This window comes from Choloepus didactylus, chromosome 7, assembly GCF_015220235.1.
Source record: "Choloepus didactylus isolate mChoDid1 chromosome 7, mChoDid1.pri, whole genome shotgun sequence".
Taxonomy (NCBI): domain Eukaryota; kingdom Metazoa; phylum Chordata; class Mammalia; order Pilosa; family Megalonychidae; genus Choloepus; species Choloepus didactylus.
This window is the reverse complement of record NC_051313.1, coordinates 70,964,889-70,983,969: the sequence shown is the minus strand read 5'-3', so window position 1 is coordinate 70,983,969 and position 19,081 is coordinate 70,964,889. Positions and strand designations below refer to the sequence as shown.

General features: G+C 39.3%; 1 long non-coding RNA gene across 1 annotated transcript; it reads right to left on the bottom strand.

The window, feature by feature from the left end:
- Positions 1 to 12,848: 12,848 nt before the first annotated feature.
- On the bottom strand, positions 12,849 to 18,750 carry LOC119539885. The gene is made up of 4 exons (XR_005217961.1): positions 18,458 to 18,750; positions 17,624 to 17,670; positions 16,810 to 16,942; positions 12,849 to 15,611 (listed from the first exon to the last, which is right to left on the bottom strand). It is a non-coding gene; the product is annotated as an uncharacterized LOC119539885 (long non-coding RNA).
- Between the last annotated feature and the right edge of the window lie 331 nt (positions 18,751 to 19,081).

The window sequence follows — 19,081 nt, the reverse complement described above, 5'->3', positions numbered from 1 at the left end:
AAGAAAAAAGGGTACTATTGCAGAACATCATAAATCAAGATCAAACAGAATTTAGGTAATAGCTCAAATCTGGGCCCCAAAATAGCCAATCTATTTTGTGTTTAATAAATTGTAATTCAAAGGAACTTGGCCCTAGGAGGAAACTGATACCCTATAGATCAGCTCTCCATTTTCCTTCAATCTATGGCAAGGCCACCTCAAGTTAAGCCACATCTTTCTCATTATTATTTGGGAAAAATCAATGGCTAACATCAAAACAGCAGACTGCATTCTACTAAAGGAGGTGATTAAGTCATGAGGTCAAAGAAGCAGTTACCCTAGGGATGGATATCTTCGCTGTCCTTGAAGATTCTTCCTATGAGAACTTGTAACAATTAGTCCCCCTAAAAGCAATCATACTTCATTTGATGTGGCCATAGTAAACAACCTCCAAGGTTAGGCCTCATAAAAAAACAAATATTTAAAAAAAACAAGCTGTGTCAGGACCTATAGGGGACAGGAAACATGGGGGCCATTGGGAGCAACAGCTATAGTAGATGTACATTCAGGTCAGGGCTCCAGGGAAATGCTCCCCTGATGCCCGGCTGAGAAGGGATAAATACAAGATGTGACAGAGATTGTTCAGGCAATCCCACCTGAACTCCAAAGCAGATAGATACTGTGTCCTTATCCTCCAATTGGGTGCTGGTGAGGAGTGATACCACATGAAAATATCTACTTACATATTTGGAACTGCTGGGGTTAGAAATAGGGACTTGTAGTTCCTACGACAAAGCAGTTTTCAGTACCCCATCAATTGGACTGCACGGGAACCTGGCTTTTTAGCTGTGGGCAAAGCCAGCGAGTTATCCATGATCTCCATGCAGGATCTCCAAAGCTGGAGAAGGAATGGTTGAAGGATGGAAACATCTTTCTTACTGAAACACCACATAAAAACCTCAAAGTAAGTTTGGAGCCAAGAAGAGATCTTAAAGAGAAGCCCCTGGTGGCAGCTGGCCAGACCAGCACCTCTGACTCTTTCCCCTGAGCATTGCCTTTCTGTAGGGTTCTGTCACTTTGATTACCTCCATTGCCACTAATTCTGGGACCTGACCATGTGCTGCAATCTCTTTAAATTGTTGGCCTTTATGTGACCAAACCCTTCCTTTCCTTGGTTCTTCTGAGCCAAGTAGAAAATGGGTAGAATTTTTAACATTAAGTTGATTGAATGCTAAATGAAAATGAAAAGGCAATAATTATATCCAGGACACATAGTATAAAGTCAGTTTCCAAAGTTCAGGTTCATTATACTAAGACAAACATGGTCCAGCCTCAAATGACTGCACAATTTCACAGTCATGTTTCCTTCCATGTCTTTCTCCTACCACCTATGTTACCTACTGCTTGGTCAAAGTTTTCCAGCTGCTATCTTTTTTACCCCCTCATCTTCCTGAGTGTGGCAAGTGTTCAGACAATGGTCTGAAACAGATAATAAAGGATGACCTATTTAAGTTAGGATGGTCAAGAAAGGCTTCTCTGTGGAGAAAACAATTAAGCCAAGAACTAAAGGATGGGCACCTTTAGTTGAAAAGCTGGGAAGTGTTCCCAGCAGTGGGAAAAACTTGTACCCAGTCAGGCAAGAATCTAGCGTCCTGGAGGAACTGAAACGAGTTCTAGGGGGCCAGGGAATACTGAGGAAAGGGAAGATAGCATGAGATTAGCTGGAGAGAGAGTCAAGGGCCAGATCATGCAGGCCATGGTGAGGAGTTCGGATTTTACTATAAGTGTAAGAAGACACTGAAGGATTTAAGTAGAGGAGTAGCATGATTTTATATATTTTTTGAGATCGTCTTGCTGCTATTTGGAATAGAGAATAAAAGAGGGAAGAAAATAGAAGGGAGCTCACTTAGTAGGCTGCTGCAGATATCTGGGAAAGAGAAGCTGTTGGTTTAGACCACTGTTTTTCAAACTGTGGGTCACAGTCCTTTAGGGTCATACAATCAATTTTATGGCCTTGACTGGGAATATCACAGAAATAGATTAATGTAGGAAATATTGGAGGCCATTGCATCATTCCATGGCATTTGTTTCCATTTTTATGCATATATGTACATATATGTGAGTTCTGGATTGTGCTGTGAAGTGGATTTGTTACTCTGCATGGTGGTCAAAAAAGCCACTGGTCTAGACTAAGATAATGGCAGCAAAGATGGCAGAGGGGGATCCATCACCTAAAGATGCCTTCCAATGCATGGGAATACAAAGGATCATCTGAGAAAAGCATAAAGAGAGAAGAGATAGAGTACTGAGATATATTTTATCACATTTTAAGTAGTATATTCCTATATTTACTTACCATCTATTCTTTAAAATATTATTTACATAATGCAATAATAATATTGTACTATTAACATAGGAAAATGGTAGATAACCAATCATTTATACAAAGGGACCTATAAAAAGAATTAGTCTGATGGTCACCTCATCAGTTGGTCATTCTCTGACCTCTTGGCTGGGCATTCATTTTCTGGGTCATCGATAAATATCTAACAGAGTTTATAAGCAAGTCCGGGATGTTTTCAAAAACGTTGCATTCACAGGAGGAAATTTTAAGCCCTTTGTCTAGTCAGTCTTCAGTCCTTCTCAGAGATAATGTCCTTTGGTCTTCCAAGGTTCCATTCTGACATTGTTGAACTTATTCACAGTGCAATCTGATCTCTGCTCAGTTTAATGCATAAAGTCACCACCATACAACTAACTGTTAAAAATGTTACATCATCACCACAGTGGGTATGGTAAAAATGCATAGTGCACTGGGCTAAGTGTTATGTTTATGTTTTATTTGTGCACTATTTATTTGTGCACTATGTTTTATTTGTGTTTTATTGTGTTTTATTTGTGCACTATTTATATGTGCACTATGTGTTTTATTTGTGCACTATTTATTTGTGCACTATGTGTTTTATTTGTGTTTTATTGTGTTTTATTTGTGCACTATTTATATGTGCACTATGTGTTTTATTTGGGCACTATTTATTTGTGCACTACGTTTTATGTTTTATTTGTGCACTATGGTAAAAATGCATAGTGCACTGGGCTAAGTGTTATGTTTATGTTTTATTTGAGATTGTCTAATTTAGGATACAATGACCTCTCTTAGAGGTTGGCCTTTCATTGTTCAGGTCCCTAAGGAGTCTTTCTACATGTCTTTCTATCCACATGTCTTTCTATCCACATGTACTTGAGCAGATTGGATTTAAACTACTATTTGGGATAAGTTTTTAACCCAATGAGAAAATGGATTTATAATAAATCAACACTAAAAATCAGAAACTTGCCTTGCAGAGAAATGGTACATGTCATGGGCAATTAGCAGATGCATGCACTTACCTGAGAAACTTTATACTGTGCTGATGAGAGGCTGAATCTAATAATAAGCCTTTTCATTTTACACATTCATTTTCATTTTACACATGCACATATACACACACTCACACACAATCTATGAAAGTGTTAAGACCCATGTGTTCAAATAGCCCATTTACAAACTGCAATATGGGACCCGCCTCAGCTCCTTACTCCTTCTGGCTTTTGAAGAAGTCGTTTACTATTTCATCATCTTTGTACTTTTTCCTGGCATCCCTTGTATCAATTCTAACATGCCCCTCCACCCTGGTCCTATCAAGCAGCAGTCTTGCTTTGGAATAGGTGATAACCAAAGACTATAAATGTATTCTAATAGTAGTCTCAAAGCCAAAGGAATGAGTCTCTAATTGAAGATTAAATTCCAGTGGGACCTACTTTGGTTGCTCCTTGAGATGCCATCCCCATTGCTCTTCAACCCAGACCACCCACGCACTGCCTATGCTGCCTGCCCATACATTTTAATAAAGCCACCCAGAGAATACCTGCTGGCCTAAATAGCTGTGCTGCTGTCTCTACTGTCAAGTTATTCCTGTGCCAAATGAACCGCAGAATTTGAGCAAGTAAGGAGCTGAAGACAGCGTCATATTATAATCTTCAACCTGTTTCATCATTCTCAAACTCACAATGTTGGACCTTTCTGCAGAATTTCAGTTTGGTTTTTATTTTTCACTGAGGAAGTCTGGTGCATAGAATAGCTTCCTCTTAGCATAGATAAGACTAACAGGCTAACAGTTTTTTGAGTAAAGTAAGGTTAATTATCAGGAAGCTGTTGATAGTTCATTAATGACCTGTAAAACCTAGGAAGAATGAGGTCAGCTAACATAATAGGACTATTTAAAGTTTGGGTCATATAAGACGTCATTAAGGATCACATCATTCCAGCAAAGAAAATACTGTAGAGAGCCGTCCTCTTAAAAGAAAATAGTTTTTCTTTGTTTTGCTTTTCTGGAAGGCTTCCAAACCGCACCATTGCAAAACCTAAACACTTCAAACCATTGAACGCCAATGTTTAACCGTCTTGTTCTAGTTATCTTGAAAGCCCTTTCCCTCTTGATAATTGATTTTTGCTAAAATACAAGTGTCACTTGGTTTTAAATCCCAATTATGTTCCTTATGCTGGGTGAACATGCTATCATTGCCTAGGGGTTAATTTTTTTACACTGTATATAATGTAGCATGTCCTCCACATTGGTTGTGTGATTAGGAAAAGAAGTAATCAGCATTTTTACTAGAACTGGGGAAAACAGTAAAGGGCAGGACCAGCCCCAGGCATGGTTGTGAAATACTTGAAATTTTTAAAGTCCTTGCCTCCTAATTTGTCATTTAACTCTTTTTGTGCTCCAGTATCTGCGAAATCTTTTTCAGCCATTTCACCCGGATCCCATAAGCTTTAGTTTCCTCCTCTTTAAGGAAAATTTACTGAGAGCTGCACGCTCAAGTGCACAGCATGATGCCTAAGAGGCAACAGCCTGTTTGGAAACGGTTAGGTCATCAGTGTCCTTGTCAACATCCCCAAGCCTTGGAGACGAAGGGATACTTAGTATTGATTTATGACGAAATTTCTTGAAAGAACATTTGCTTCTAATAATTTCATTCCTGAAGACTGAGAAACTTGCCAAACCCAAAGGAATGTGCCTCTGATTCTGATATTTCAAGCCCCCATAAGGGGTGGGGAAGAGATGTGGTAGCTGGTTAGGAGGAGGCTTTACTCCTTTACCACCTGGTCATTAGACCGGCCTTGCCAGGAAAAAAAAAAAAAAGATAGTGGGAGTCAGCCTTGGGGGCAGGGTGAAGACCTGGGGGCTCACACCATGGCTACAGCGCCCATGTCCCAGCTCAGTTCCAACACCACTCCCCCCAGCCCCATGAAGCCCACAGGTCTGTAATCTTTGGCCTCTCTCCTGCCACCAAGCATTCACTAAAGGGTCTGATCAGTTAGTGCCTTCTTAAATGCCCTCGTGGCAGGGGCACATAAAGGTGTGAGGCTTATACAATTATGGACATCTTCTTTAAGAGAAAGAGAACAAAATAATAATTAAATAATAGGTTCAAGTGTGAATATTTATTTAGAATAAGAAATCACTACAAATTATACATTTAAAAAGCTGACAAACATCCAAAATCCAGCAAAATATTCACATATGTTTTCCCATTAGCTTCCTAGCACACCTCTATGGAAGTTTTTTTCCCTGCCTTTTTGGTCACATACACTTTGATTGCCTCCTGATGTATTTCTTGACAGGAGAGAACTTCCGAGTTAACAAGACATTGATGAGAACCAAAATATTTGCTAGCAATTTTACATGTATTTCAATTTGAAGAACTTTCTGCAAATGAGCTTCTGGCTCTGAGCAATTCAAGCTCTTTTTCTCCTCTACTACACTGATACTTCTGGCATCATAGGGCATGCTCATATTGCGTTACAACTTCTGGCCCTGAAACTTCATTTCATGACCCCGGGTAAGTGGACAGTTGGAGTATTTCTGGAAGGATTTCTACACAAGGACATGTAGTGATAACTTACCTATACCTAGCAGTGACTGCAAACCATGTAAATATATCCCACTGAACCCAAATTAAATGAATCCTCAATTCAATTTCCCACCAGTCAAATATTCAAAATGTCCATGGCCACTCCAAGGCCACCCAACATGAAGGACATGGATAGAGAAGCAGGAATGGAAAGAGATAGCAATCTTAACTGATCGTGGTTTAAATGCTTTACTTTTGCAAATTTTACAAAAGCATTACGCCTGAGCAAATTAGGACCCCTGAAGATGTAAACTCTGTTACACAGAAAACCAGACTCTGCACAGAGGGTTTGGCACATGCAGAATTTTGAGGATGAGGGAGGAGGTCCTGCCTCATCACACTATGGAAAGATCTCTTTAATGCAGAAGCACTTGGTAACCTATGAAGACATATATATATATATATATATATAAAATAAAAATAAAATGTCATCGTACCCAAGTATGAGACAATCTCAGAGACAGAAATCGTGATGTTTGCCTGCTTGGGGAAAGGAGAAGGAACCAGAACCAGATTTGGCCTGTTCTTTAACTATGCAGAACCTGGTTCTTTCCAGCCTCCTCCCTCAGCCCTGTCCCTGGCCAGCTGAAGAAGCAATTTAGATTGTGATTAAGAAATGTCATTATCTAGTTCAGTTATTTTAACCCAAATTCTGTTCTGCCACTAACTAGCTGTATGAGCTTGGACAAATTATTTAGCCTCTTTAAGCCTTAGTTTTCTCATCTATAAAAGGGTAATAATAATATTTTCCTTGCAGAATTTTGAAGAGGATTAAATGAGATCGTGTATGTATCCTAACTGGTACTTATTGAACAATTAAGATATTGACGCTACTTTTATCATTATCCATATTCCAAGCTATAACTATAAGGGAGGAACCAAAAAGGGGAGTATCAGACTGTTGGGGGTCAAAGGACTGCAGATGTACAAACATGACATAGGAGGTCTAATTCTGTAAATGCTAAAAGGAATGCTTTCAGTTTCAGCTTTTCCATTTTGCCCTGGGTCCCCAGTAGCTGTACAGTGAAAGTGGATACATCAACATGGGAGCCACAGCACACTATGAACAGAGTTGGTCAATAAACATGAGGCTTTTAGAAGGTAACAATAATTCCTATCTGGCTCCAGTCTTTGCTTCAATGTAGGCTCCAAATCTAAAACTGCGTGAGATTTGGGAAGTGTTCTAGCCTCTGATAGTCTAATATTTGAACAAGAACAAAAAATTGCCCCCTGTTGGTGGCTGCACAGAACAGGCACTGAGGGGTTCTAGAAAGAGTTTTTTAATTCAACTCAAATGATCTGTCTTCGGGCATGACCCAGCCTCTGAGTAGCCTGAGACTGCTGGTGAGAGGCAGCATAGCATTGTTGTCAGTGCTGGCTTGAAGCCACACTGCCCTAGGTCCAAATCCTGGAGGCTTGAGCAGTTAGCATCTTTACAACCTCAGGCAAGCTACTGAAAGTTCTCTGCCTCATTTTCCTCATCTCTAAAGTGAAGGTAATAAAGTATCCACTTCGTTTGGTTGTAGTGAGTATTAAGATGAGTATTAAATGAGACAGTATTTCTGATGGGCTTTAGAACCGTCCCCGGCACATTTTCAGTGCTCAGTAACAATTAGCTGTACAGTTATATGGGAAAATCCAAGTGAAGATGTCCAGGAGGTATTTGATTATGTGGATCTGGCACTCAGAAAAGAGATTTTAGGTTTACTAGTTATATTAGTTTCCTTTGGCTACTGTAACAGATTACCATAAACTTGGTACTTAAAACAACAGAAATTTGTTCTTCACCATTCTGGAGGCCAGAAATCTGAAATTGAGATCACTGGACCAAAACTGTGGTGTCAGCAAGGCTACACTCCTTCAGGGGATCTAGGAGAAAATCCATTCCTTGCCCCTTCCAGCTTCTAGTAGCTGCTGGCGGCATTTCTTGGCTTGTGGCGGCAGTACCGCACTCACTGCCTCCATCTTCACAATGCCTTCTCCTTTGTGTGTTTCTCTCTCCACCTCCCTTGTATAAGGATACATATGATGGCAGTTAGGGCCCACTCCAATAATCCAGGATCATCTCCCTACCTCTAGGCCGTTAACTTAATCACATCTGCAAAGACCCTTTTTCCAAGGTAATATTTACAGTTTCAGGGATTGGGACCTGACATCTTTGGGGGCCATTATTCAGCCCTCTATACTAGTTAATATATGATGCTGCAAGACATGGGTAAAGATGAAATTACAAGAAGAAAAGAGGACCACATACAGAGCCCTGAGAATTATAAACATTTATCAGAGAAGCAAAGAGAGAGGGACCATCAGCGAGAAATAAGAAAAACCAGCCAGAGAATTAGAAGACAAGCAGGAGAGGGAGTTTTCACAGATTCCAAGGACATAGTGAATTTTACAAAGAACATGCCAAAAACACTTTAGAAAACCAAGGCAAGGACTGAGAAGGAATCGTTGAGTTAGACTATTAAGAAGGATATTAGTAAATTTAGCCAAGGTGGATTTATTGGTATCGGGGAAGAAATCCAAATGGGGGTGGATTTAGGATGGAGTCACTTAGCACTGTGATATACTTTATATGTAGGCAAAGATGAGAGGAGGAAAATGGTACAAATGCACATCTGGACGAGCCACTCCTCCACTTCACCTCCAGCTGTATCTTCTTTGGGTTCCCAACTACAAAAGTTAATCAAAGGCCCCAAACTTGCCAGTGTGGACACGACCCATGATCAGAAGGGCAAGGCACTGCCTCCTTTTCACATAAATATGTTTGCTCTCCAGCTCCTGAGAGAGGTCAATGAAAAAGCTTTATTCATCCTTCTTATAATTGCTCAGCCCTCTCCATCTCATACTCTCTTGCAACATTTTTAAAAGGACTCCAAATATTAAAGTAAATAGTTTAAAATATTTTTTCTAATATATAAACATAATTTAGTCACTCAACAATCATTATAGAACATAAATGATATGCTAGACATTATATTAGGGATAAAAAGATATATATTAAGTTAAAATTGCAGTGCCTTACAAGACTGTTGCTGCAAAGAAGAGGCTAGACCTCCCTATAATTGTGCCTAAGAGCCTCCTCCTGAATGCCTCTTTGTTGCTCAGATGTGGCCCTCTCTCTCTAGCTAAGCCAACTTGGCAGGTGCAATCACTGCCCTCCCCCCTACATGGGATCTGACACCCAGGGGAGTGAATCTCCCTGGCAATGTGGAATATGACTCCCAGGGAGGAATCTAGACCCAGCATTGTGGGATGGAGAACATCTTCTTGACCAAAAGGGGGATGTGAAAGGAAATGAAATAAGCTTCAGTTGCAGAGAGATTCCAAAAGCAGCTGAGAGGTCACTCTGGTGGGCACTCTTACGCACAATATAGACAACCCTTTTTAGGTTCTAATGAATTGGAATAGCTGGCAGTAAATACCTGAAATTATCAAACAACAATCCAGAACCCCTGAATCTTGAAGATGATTGTATAAAAATGTAGCTTATGAGGGGGTGACAGTGTGACTGGGAAAGCCATATGGACCACACTCCCCTTTGTCCAACATATGGATGGATGAGTAGAAAAAGGGGTGGAAAAAAAAAAGGCACCCAGTGTTCTTTTTTACTTTAATTGTTCTTTTTCACTTTAATTTTTATTCTTATTATTTTTGTGTGTGTGGTAATGATAGTGTTCAAAAATTAATTTTGGTGATGAATGCACAACTATATAATGGTACTGTGAACAACAACTAAATGTATGCTTTGCATGACTGCATGGTATGTGAATATATCTCAATAAAAATGAATTAAAAAAAAATTGCAGTGCCTTAGATATGCCAGCATTGATATAAGTGTTTAATATACCAACTTATTTCAATACTTTCATGAGAGAGGAGGTATTATTATCATTGTCCATATTTTATAGGAGAGGAAACTGAGGGATAAGGAAAAGTCACATGTTTAGGATTCATACAGCAGTCAGGCTCTGGGCCTACCTTGTGAACCACTATGACATACATTCTTTTCAGCACTGCAAGAAAATATCTGTAACACAATTTTTTGGGCAGAAGCATACAAATAAGTGCTATTTCAAAGTGATCTAACAAAAAGCAGTTTTGACTTTAAGAAAACCTCATACTACTACAAATCCATATTTATTATTCAGAACATACTTGCTGAGTAACTACCATGTACTAGATACTGTTGCAGAAAATGGACTTTCAAAAATGAACAAAATGAATGAAAGTCTGTGTCCTCATGTTCAAATGATCTGGTTCCATCTTTGAATTTCATGCAATAATCAGTACTGAAATCACAGTCCACTGTCCTCTAGCTAGCTCTCCATTCATAGTCTATAAGAGAATAGCAATGAACTATTGGAAGGAGAATTATATTTTTTAATGCACACTACCACTACCAAGTTTTGAAATCATCCATCTGGGGGAAATTATGCTATACTGAAGCCTGGGTGAAAAATTACAGAGTTAAAAATGGAAAATCGTGTATCAACTTTTTTTTCCTGTAGCTCACTGACCTTTTGAGCATCGAAGTCAATAATTCTGGTTCAAAAAAGCACTATCTTCATGATATTCAGTAACTCATTCAACGTTTCTGGGTCTGTTTCCTGAGGATCGTATTACATGACAACTAAGATCATTTCTAGTTAGGCTTTCTGTGGCCCTAGGTAACACATACCAGGAGTCAAGAGGGAGGTACAGAGCTCCACATGCTCCACTTCCCGCTCCACCACCCACAGTCAGGAGTCTAGAGAAACCCCCAAACCCCAAGGGCTCAGAATAAGGTCGCCCGGCCCAGACCTCTGCTGCAGTGCAAAGGGAGCCCCAACGCTCTGCGAACTTTTCTCTCTCATACTCCGTGACATCCTCACCCCATCAAAATGCATAATTGTAATTCATTTGCCCTTTATTCCAATTGCGTCAGTTCCAAAAGGAATCCCAGGACTACCTGGTTATCCCTTATCCCCAGGTATAGTTGCCAAACAAAATACAGGATGTCTGGTTGAATTAAACTAGACATCCTGTATTTTTATTTGCCAAATCTGTCAACATTAGCCCCAGTCTCACAATCCCATAAGAGATAAGGCCATCATGTAAGAGAAGACTTTGCCGAACACCCAACCTATTTAAATTTCAATCCCTCCTCCCTCAGCATACCCTATCTCACTCCTGCATTAATTTTCCCCATAGGATCTATCATCATCTGACATACAGTACATTTTATTTGGTTGCCTTTTTTTCTCTGGTCTCCCCTCCTCCCACCAAATGAAAGTCCCAACCACATCGTAGATACTTATCCACTTTGTTCATGCTATAACCCCAGTGCTACAACATTGCTTGGACCCAGTTAAGTGTTTAATAAATATTTGTGAATGGATTTGTTGAATTCAAGGAAAGATGGAGTTCTTTTCTTGAAAAGAATGCTTTTTACCTAAGAACATTAAAAATATTTTTTAAAAAAGTGTGGGTGGGGGGGTTAAAATGTCCATGTAAACTACCAAAGGCTTTTGAATGAATAAACAACTGACGGAGGACAAAGCACTTTGTTTAATTTATCCTTCTACGTGAAATAGAACCTGGATGTGGCCAAACTGAAAAAATTCTATGTAACAGACTTAAGTTATATTCACACAGCATTGGGATGTGTGTGAGGGATGGGCGATAGGTCACAGATGATCGTCAGTTTTTGTTCACATTGAAGCTTAGAATGTTGATTTCAGTTGGTACCAACGTGTAGCTGGCCAAGACACTATATACACAGGATATTTCTTAACTCAGGATATAATAAAGATGGTAAAGGGATTTTTGGGTAACAGTGGAAGCTGCCTTTAACTCTGGAATGAGAACCATATTCATTTTACTGACAATTACTTTGAACATAAATATATACAATTGTGGTGGGTTCTGATTTAAGTTTCTAGTTCCTCCTCTCTGAGGAACAGGCAGTGCTTTTACCACTGACACAAAGGAAATCCCCTCTACTCTTACCCATTTAGAAAGCCCGTTTTTCCCCTTCCATGTTGACTGCTCTTAACTCACACTGCTCTGTGTTGGGTGCCTTTTCTCATAGCAGGGATTTTACATTACTCTCAATCTCTGCTAAAACAGTGATTCCAAGTTTATTTTAAGGACTCCCTAATGTTTGATTTCTACACATGTTTTGCCTCTCTCCAGTATATTCTGCGAAAATGCAGACTGCCTCTTTACCTGTCAACCAGACAAGGGGATTTATTTGTAGCCTGGTCCTGCAACTCATTCTTACCTGACTTGTTCTCACTGTTGGTTATTTACTATGCCCAGTTGCCTTCTTCTTACATGGTTCTATAATAAAGATGGTAAAGGGATTTTTGGGTAACAATGGAAGCTGCCTTTGACTCTGGAATGAGAACCATATTCATTTTACTGACAATTACTTTGAACATAAATATATACAATTGGGGTGGGTTCTGATTAAGTTTCTAGTTCCTCCTCTCTAAGGAACAGGCAATGCTTTTACCACTGACACAAAGTGGTAAAAATAGTCACTACTGTTCTCCAAGATGAAAACTAGTGTATTGTGTCAGTACCAGGACCTTTATAGCAAACCATGGGAAACAGTAGTCAAAGACTGTTACTGACTAACCATTACTGGCTCTGGAACAGACACTGCTTTTGCTGGTCTTCTCCCATCCATCTAAGCCAGGGATAAGCAAATTAAAGCCAGGAACGAAGAATGGTTTTTACAGATGAGCATTTGCAGTCAATTTGATGATAGGGAACACTAATGGTGAGCCTCAATTAAGTAAAATGTTCTACCAAAAAAAAAAAGAAAAGAAAAGAACTTTCTTCTCATTAGTTGATTTGTATTACAAAAAATCGTACTCAATTATTATATTTTCTTTCGAATTTCAAGATAAAAATTTGTGGAAATTTGTTTTCTCTTCTGTTATATAAGTACTGTACCTGCATAATATACTCAATTTGACCTCTTGGCTGGCAAAGCCTGTACTATTTACTATCTGGCCCTTCACAGGAAGTTTGCTGATCCTATCTAATCTTTGATGTTGAGGCGGAATAATTCGAAAAGGTCAACTGGTAATTATTTTTAAAAGGAGCAATTACAGTTTAGCCACCTTTAACTTTATTTACATGTAATTTACGTATCCTATTTTGTGGTGTCCTTTTAAAATTTCATATTTATTTCCCACACACAGTTTTTTTTTTTTTTTAAGTGATTGTTATTAATGTTTTTTTATTTTCAAAAGACACATGTTTTTGCTTGTGAAGTTCCTATTGTCACAATTGACTGTTACTAAAGCATTCTATTTTGGGAGCTTATTTTTGCTAAGTGCCTAATTATATGCTCTATCAGTATAAAAAGATAATTCAGAACATCTAAAAATATGCCTCAATAAACACATAATCTAGAAAGGTTTTTTTTTTTTTCCCAAGATCATGTCTTCTCTATCCATACCAACAAGGATGCTAATGATTTTTCTTTTTTTCTTTTTTGCCAATCTACTGCCATTTCATTCAGGTAAAAAAAAGTATTTTACACAAAAAGAACATGCTGAAGAAAACTGGTATGAATGTCTAATCATACACCAGAGGAATCCCTTTAGATGACCCCAAGAAAAATGTGGAGCATCCTTAACGGAACTATAAAAACATAGTTGTGAGTTGCTCTGTATTACATATTTTTTAAACTGTCCTTTTTTTTTTTTTTTTCCTGGTAGACCGTGAATCACAAGGGAAGAAGAGTGTGTGGGAGTGATTGCATCCCTGAAATTCGAAAGGCCATCATTGGATTTAGCCAAGCCAGGTTTATGAAAGCAAATAAATTCAGTCTGGACCTGGGGCTGTTTACTCATTATTCACTAATCCAACTTTACTGAGCTCACTGTAGGATCTAGGACAACAGTTCCTGCTTCAAAGGAACTCATAGTTACTTAACCCTGTTTAGCCAAAGTTAGCCTTGGGAGGAACTGGAATTTGGGCAAAATAGTTAGCTGTCTCCCTTTACCTATAATTGCTTTCGCCTTTTAAAGTTACCAGTATCACTGCCCCTTAGAAGCCAAAGACATGTAACACAGCCCCGCCATTCCAGCCTCAGCTTCTGGAAGTCAGAACCTGGGACTTCTTCCTAGCTGTCCTTGTAGGTCAGCTCTCCAGGCCATCCCCACAGCATCTGAGGCCAAGTTTCCTCTTTTACTGCCCTAAAAGAGTAAACTTGCCTATCTCGTTCCCTCAGGGGTAGATTATCCTAAAAAGCAGGTAACACTTTAGAAACGGAAGGAACTCCTCAGACTTCTAGATGAAAATAGCATTTATTGATTCTAGTGCTTATTTGGGCCAGGCATGGTTCTACACATTTTACAGGAATTAACTCATTTTCCTTTCATAGTAACCAAATGAAGTAGGTATTTATACTGTTCTGCATTTTGAAGATGAGGAAATAGGCACAGAAAGTTTCAATAATTTGCTCAAGGCTCCTCTGCAGAGAAGTGGAAGGGCCAGGATGTGAAGCCAGCCAGTGTGGCCTGTAGCCTCTTCTCTCTACTGGGTATCTAACAAGTAGACGATGCACAGATTTTAGCAGTTGATCAGCCCCTCTGGGGCCCTCCTGTGTGCTTTTTTCACAGCAGTAACAGGATGACTCCGAAGTCAGGCTGCGGCCAAGAGTTATCAACCAGGACTTGTGACCATCCATTCCAGTCAAAAGCCAAGCTCTTCAGAGGAATCCATTCCCTTGTCACATCAGGAAAAAGAGACTGGAACCAGATGACAACACAAAAATAAAGGCCAATTATCAAGGGTTTTCTGAGTTGCAAAGTCCTTCAAATGTGAGACATGTCAGACCAGATCACTGAGAATGAATATGTGAATAAATTAAAATGGCCGAGATGAGATTTTTGGTTTCAGCTTTTGAGTGTGTGGTATCCTCCAGAAGCCATGTAGAATGTGTCAGAAGAAGCCTTCCCTTGTGAGCTCATACTAAATAAATCATGGCAGATGGGCTGTGAGAACAACTTCTACAGCATTCCTATGGCTCTGCTTTCTGGCATCCCATTCTTACTTCCTCCAGGAGGCTCTGGGGTCCACTGGCTTAGATTCTGGATAAACAGATAACTTGGCCCTCCTGTAGGACCCAGAGAGTAACTTCAGGCCTCTGTAAAGATAAAAAACCCATTACTGCTCCACACCCTCCCCACCCCCACAACAGTGTGACAAGGACAAGGATGAGGTAGATAAGGTTACTGTCAGCAGATGCCAATCACTCTTAGCTATTGCACAAGAAGTTTTTAACTTCAATTCTACCTTTTCAGGCTTGACCTTTCATCTTGTGCTTAATCCTCTACTACCCACCCTCTTGCTCTTAACTGACATTTGACCTTTAACTTGGATAATCTAGGTAGCAGAATCCTAAAGTGTTTCTCAGAAAAGTTTGCCGGTTTGTGTGTTTTGTTTTCCATTTTGCAAACACCAGACACCATTCTCCTAATTCAAGCAACTAGGAGATTATTTGAAATAGATTTTCCAGGATATCAGATGAGGCAAGAACCTTCCAGAATTCCCAGATAGTTTGATGAAAATGTGCTCCATGGTATAAAGAATCCACCAGGCTGCCCAAAGCCATATCTTCTACACTCCCCTTTAGGATGAGTCTTGATCCTCTAGTGTAGACAAAGGTCCTGAAAGGGGGATCGTAGAGAGGGTAATGAATGCTGGGCCAGACTTACAGGAACGCAAGCAGAGTTGAGAGATCAAGATTTCAGAGTTCTCTGGAAGTCTTTTACTTCTTTTCCTTCCCTCCCTCCTTTCCTCCTTTTCTTATTATTTGTTGTGGTGGAAAGTAAAAGATTTGAAATTTGGGTTCAAAGTCCTAGCTTTGCCATTTCCTACTTGCAGGGGCCTTCTTCATATGTAAAATGGAGAGGAAACTCACCTCACAGGTTATTTGTGAGGATTACATGTGGGAACATTTGCAAAGTGCTGAGAATAATATCCTGATGTATCAAAAACAATCAACAACTGGAGCCATTTCTACCTCACCTGTCCAGATGATGCTAGAAATCTCTTTAATTGTGAAGAAAAAGCCTTTCCATTAGAGATAAAAGTGATTAAAATTCAAGTTGATATAGTAATAGAGTCTATTTCAGATTTTGATGAGAGTGGTACTCAAAATAGAATATACACTCCAGATTTGGCCTGACCAATACAGGGTTCAATGGAGCTGTTAGTCTTGTTCTAGATGAGGTATTTTTATGAAGTTAAGATTGCTACTTTCCAAAGGTCTTTTAATTAAAACCGGGCTCCCTTCACTGACACCCACAGTTTCTTAGCAGCATGTTGTACCCTGTTGTGCATTAGGAAGAGCCCAGGACTTAAAATCATTAGACTTAGCCTTGAATATCACCAATTTATCAGCTGGGTGCCTTTGGGAAAGTCACTCACACTCTCTGAATCACTGTTTCTGTATTTATTAAAAAGTAGTAATATAGAAATATGGCATATTTTGGTAGGTCTTAAATGAAATAAGGATGTATAAATGACTTGCAAACTGTGAAAATCTATACAAACATCAAGACACTCTTATTACTAATATTAACCTAAGAATAAGACTTGTGGCTTATTTATCTTCCTGATTTTGCCTCACTATCAGAGCACATGGAGAACTTTCTTCAAAATGATATTCAGTTTGTTTCAGTAATTCAATAAACATTTATTAAGCATTTATTCATGTCAGAATAACATAATCAGTTTTCCTCAATGCTTAAGAACCTCTGCTGAAATTAAAATGTCCCTATGTCATCTATCAACTGCCCACAGGTATGTCTTTTAATCAAAAGGAGTAATTTGAATCAATAGTTAAGATGCTGTTCTTTATACCTGCTGATCTGGAACCATCGATCAGGCTGCCCAGAGTAATGGCTGCTGCAGGAGCAACAGGTAGACCCAACTCCACTTTAGAGGCTGGCACAAGGAGGCCACCTGTACGGCTTCCTGCAAGTGAAACAATTGCCTGGCAGACAGAAGAAAACAAAGCCTTTTTGTTTAATGTAGATAGTAGCTCTTGAGACTCTAGGACTCAGACCCAGGTGGGGCAGTATGCAATTAAGGGTCAGGAACTTAAACATGGAGATGGCTTCCTTGATGATCCTATGCAAGACCTCTATGAAACAGAGGAACCGGACTTATCATGCCATAGTATACCCCCACCCCACCCCCAAAAGAAGCCAAAAGTGAAGCATGTTCTTCAGTCTCTTTCCTTTCCTTTTTTTTTCCTGTCTCGTGCAATAAGATCTTTATAAAATATAACAATTTTAATTCTAAATTCATGGAATGGAAGAGAACAGCAGGGCATGTTTTCAGAAACAACCTGGCATAGCTATATCACCTATCTCTCCTTGACTATAGGTCACATACACTTGGAAGGAATCTTCTGGATCAGCTAGTAGGACACATTCATTTTGCCAGAGAGGACTGAACTTCAGCAGGTTTTTTAAGACTCACAGCAAATTAGTAGCAGCACAGACTATAATTTTCCATTTAATGAATTTCGTCAATGCCCTACTGATTAAGCAATTAGGGAGTTAAGCAGTTGAGCAGGTCTCACACACACATACACACACACTCATGCAGACACACATGAAGTTGGAACGTGAGAGGAACTGGGACCAACATCATTTCTAATCTGACTCACTGCGGTTTCTCTTCACAAATGGAAATGGATAGACCAGTTTTGTATCTCTGTAAAAAAAAGAAAAAAGTTGCAATGAACTGGCTGAAATTGTTTAATGAATCCACTGTCATTAGGCAGACTCAGTCTCAGTTTCACGTAGTGTCCTAAAATTCAGTCAACATCGACAAAAATATGGGATTTTGCCCATCTCTCTACCAAGTGAGGGGGTGAAAGAAGAATTAACAAAGAATGGAAGTCAATCAGGGAAGGTTTTTCAGAAGATATAGATCTTTTAAGACAGTAAAAGAAATTCATTGCTATAGAGAAAGGAAGTAAACAGTATCCAAAAATATAAAAGTAGAAACAATCAGGTGATGCTAGGGAAATGGCCAGCAAATAGACTCAGCCTGGGTAGTGGATGGATGCATGGAAAACAGGTGGAGTGAAGTGTGGAAGGGTGGTTGTCTAAATACGCTACTGTGAGCTACTGCTCCTTCTTGCACAGGGCAATGATCCCAGTGGTGAAAACAATTTGAAGGCACAATATATTTGTAGTCTTTTATGGGGCAGGTTCCAAAGTTAAATGCTTACAGCCAAACAAACCTCTTATTGGTTAAGACTAACTAACATGAGTTCCATTGCACTAAATGAGAGAGCAGCAGTGCTCACACTTCACTGAGTTTTTCATTTAAATCACTCTGTAAAATCAAAGCCAGTTATTTATTTGAATTACTCTGTCAGTAACTATATACACCATGCATTTATTAGTATTTCATGGACTAACAAGCACAATCCCAGATATTGTTTTATTTGACTCTCTCATCAATCCTGTGAGGTAAGCTATTTATTACTCACATCTCACAGAAGATGCTGAGCTTTGAGAAGTTCCACGAATTGCCTGAGGTCACTCAGCTTGTAGGTGTCAGTGCCAAGCTCAGACCTATGTACTGAGTCCAAGTCAAGTTCTCTTTCCACTGAACTTTGACGGAATGATGATGAACACTTCCTACTAGTGCTGATTGCCTGTGGGGCTAACTCTTCATTGCAGAAGAGATTTCTGTTAAGGTGATAAAGACCTATCCTGGCTGCTAGAAAGAGTTAAATATTAGACCAGAATGTCCTTCTCTGTTTGTCTGACTGATCACATGGGAAAGTCTGTCTCAAATACAACGGCAGTGGATCGAATGATCACTAAGGTTATGCATACCGGAACTTGGAATTTCTGATTTTCTAAGTGACTTGGAAATGGCAACTTGAAGCATTGGCTTAATAGGATTTTACCGAGATTTTGATCTTTGCATTCTCTAAGGAAGATGAGATATGCAGACAACAAAATGTTTGGATTTATTTTTTTACATGACTTTTCTAGAATAATTAGTCCCATTTTTGCATTTAATCTTGAGAAATTGCTCTGTTGACTATTTTTCTGAGGCAGAGATATTATTAAAATGTCCACTGGGGCTTTAATTTTAGGGCTTT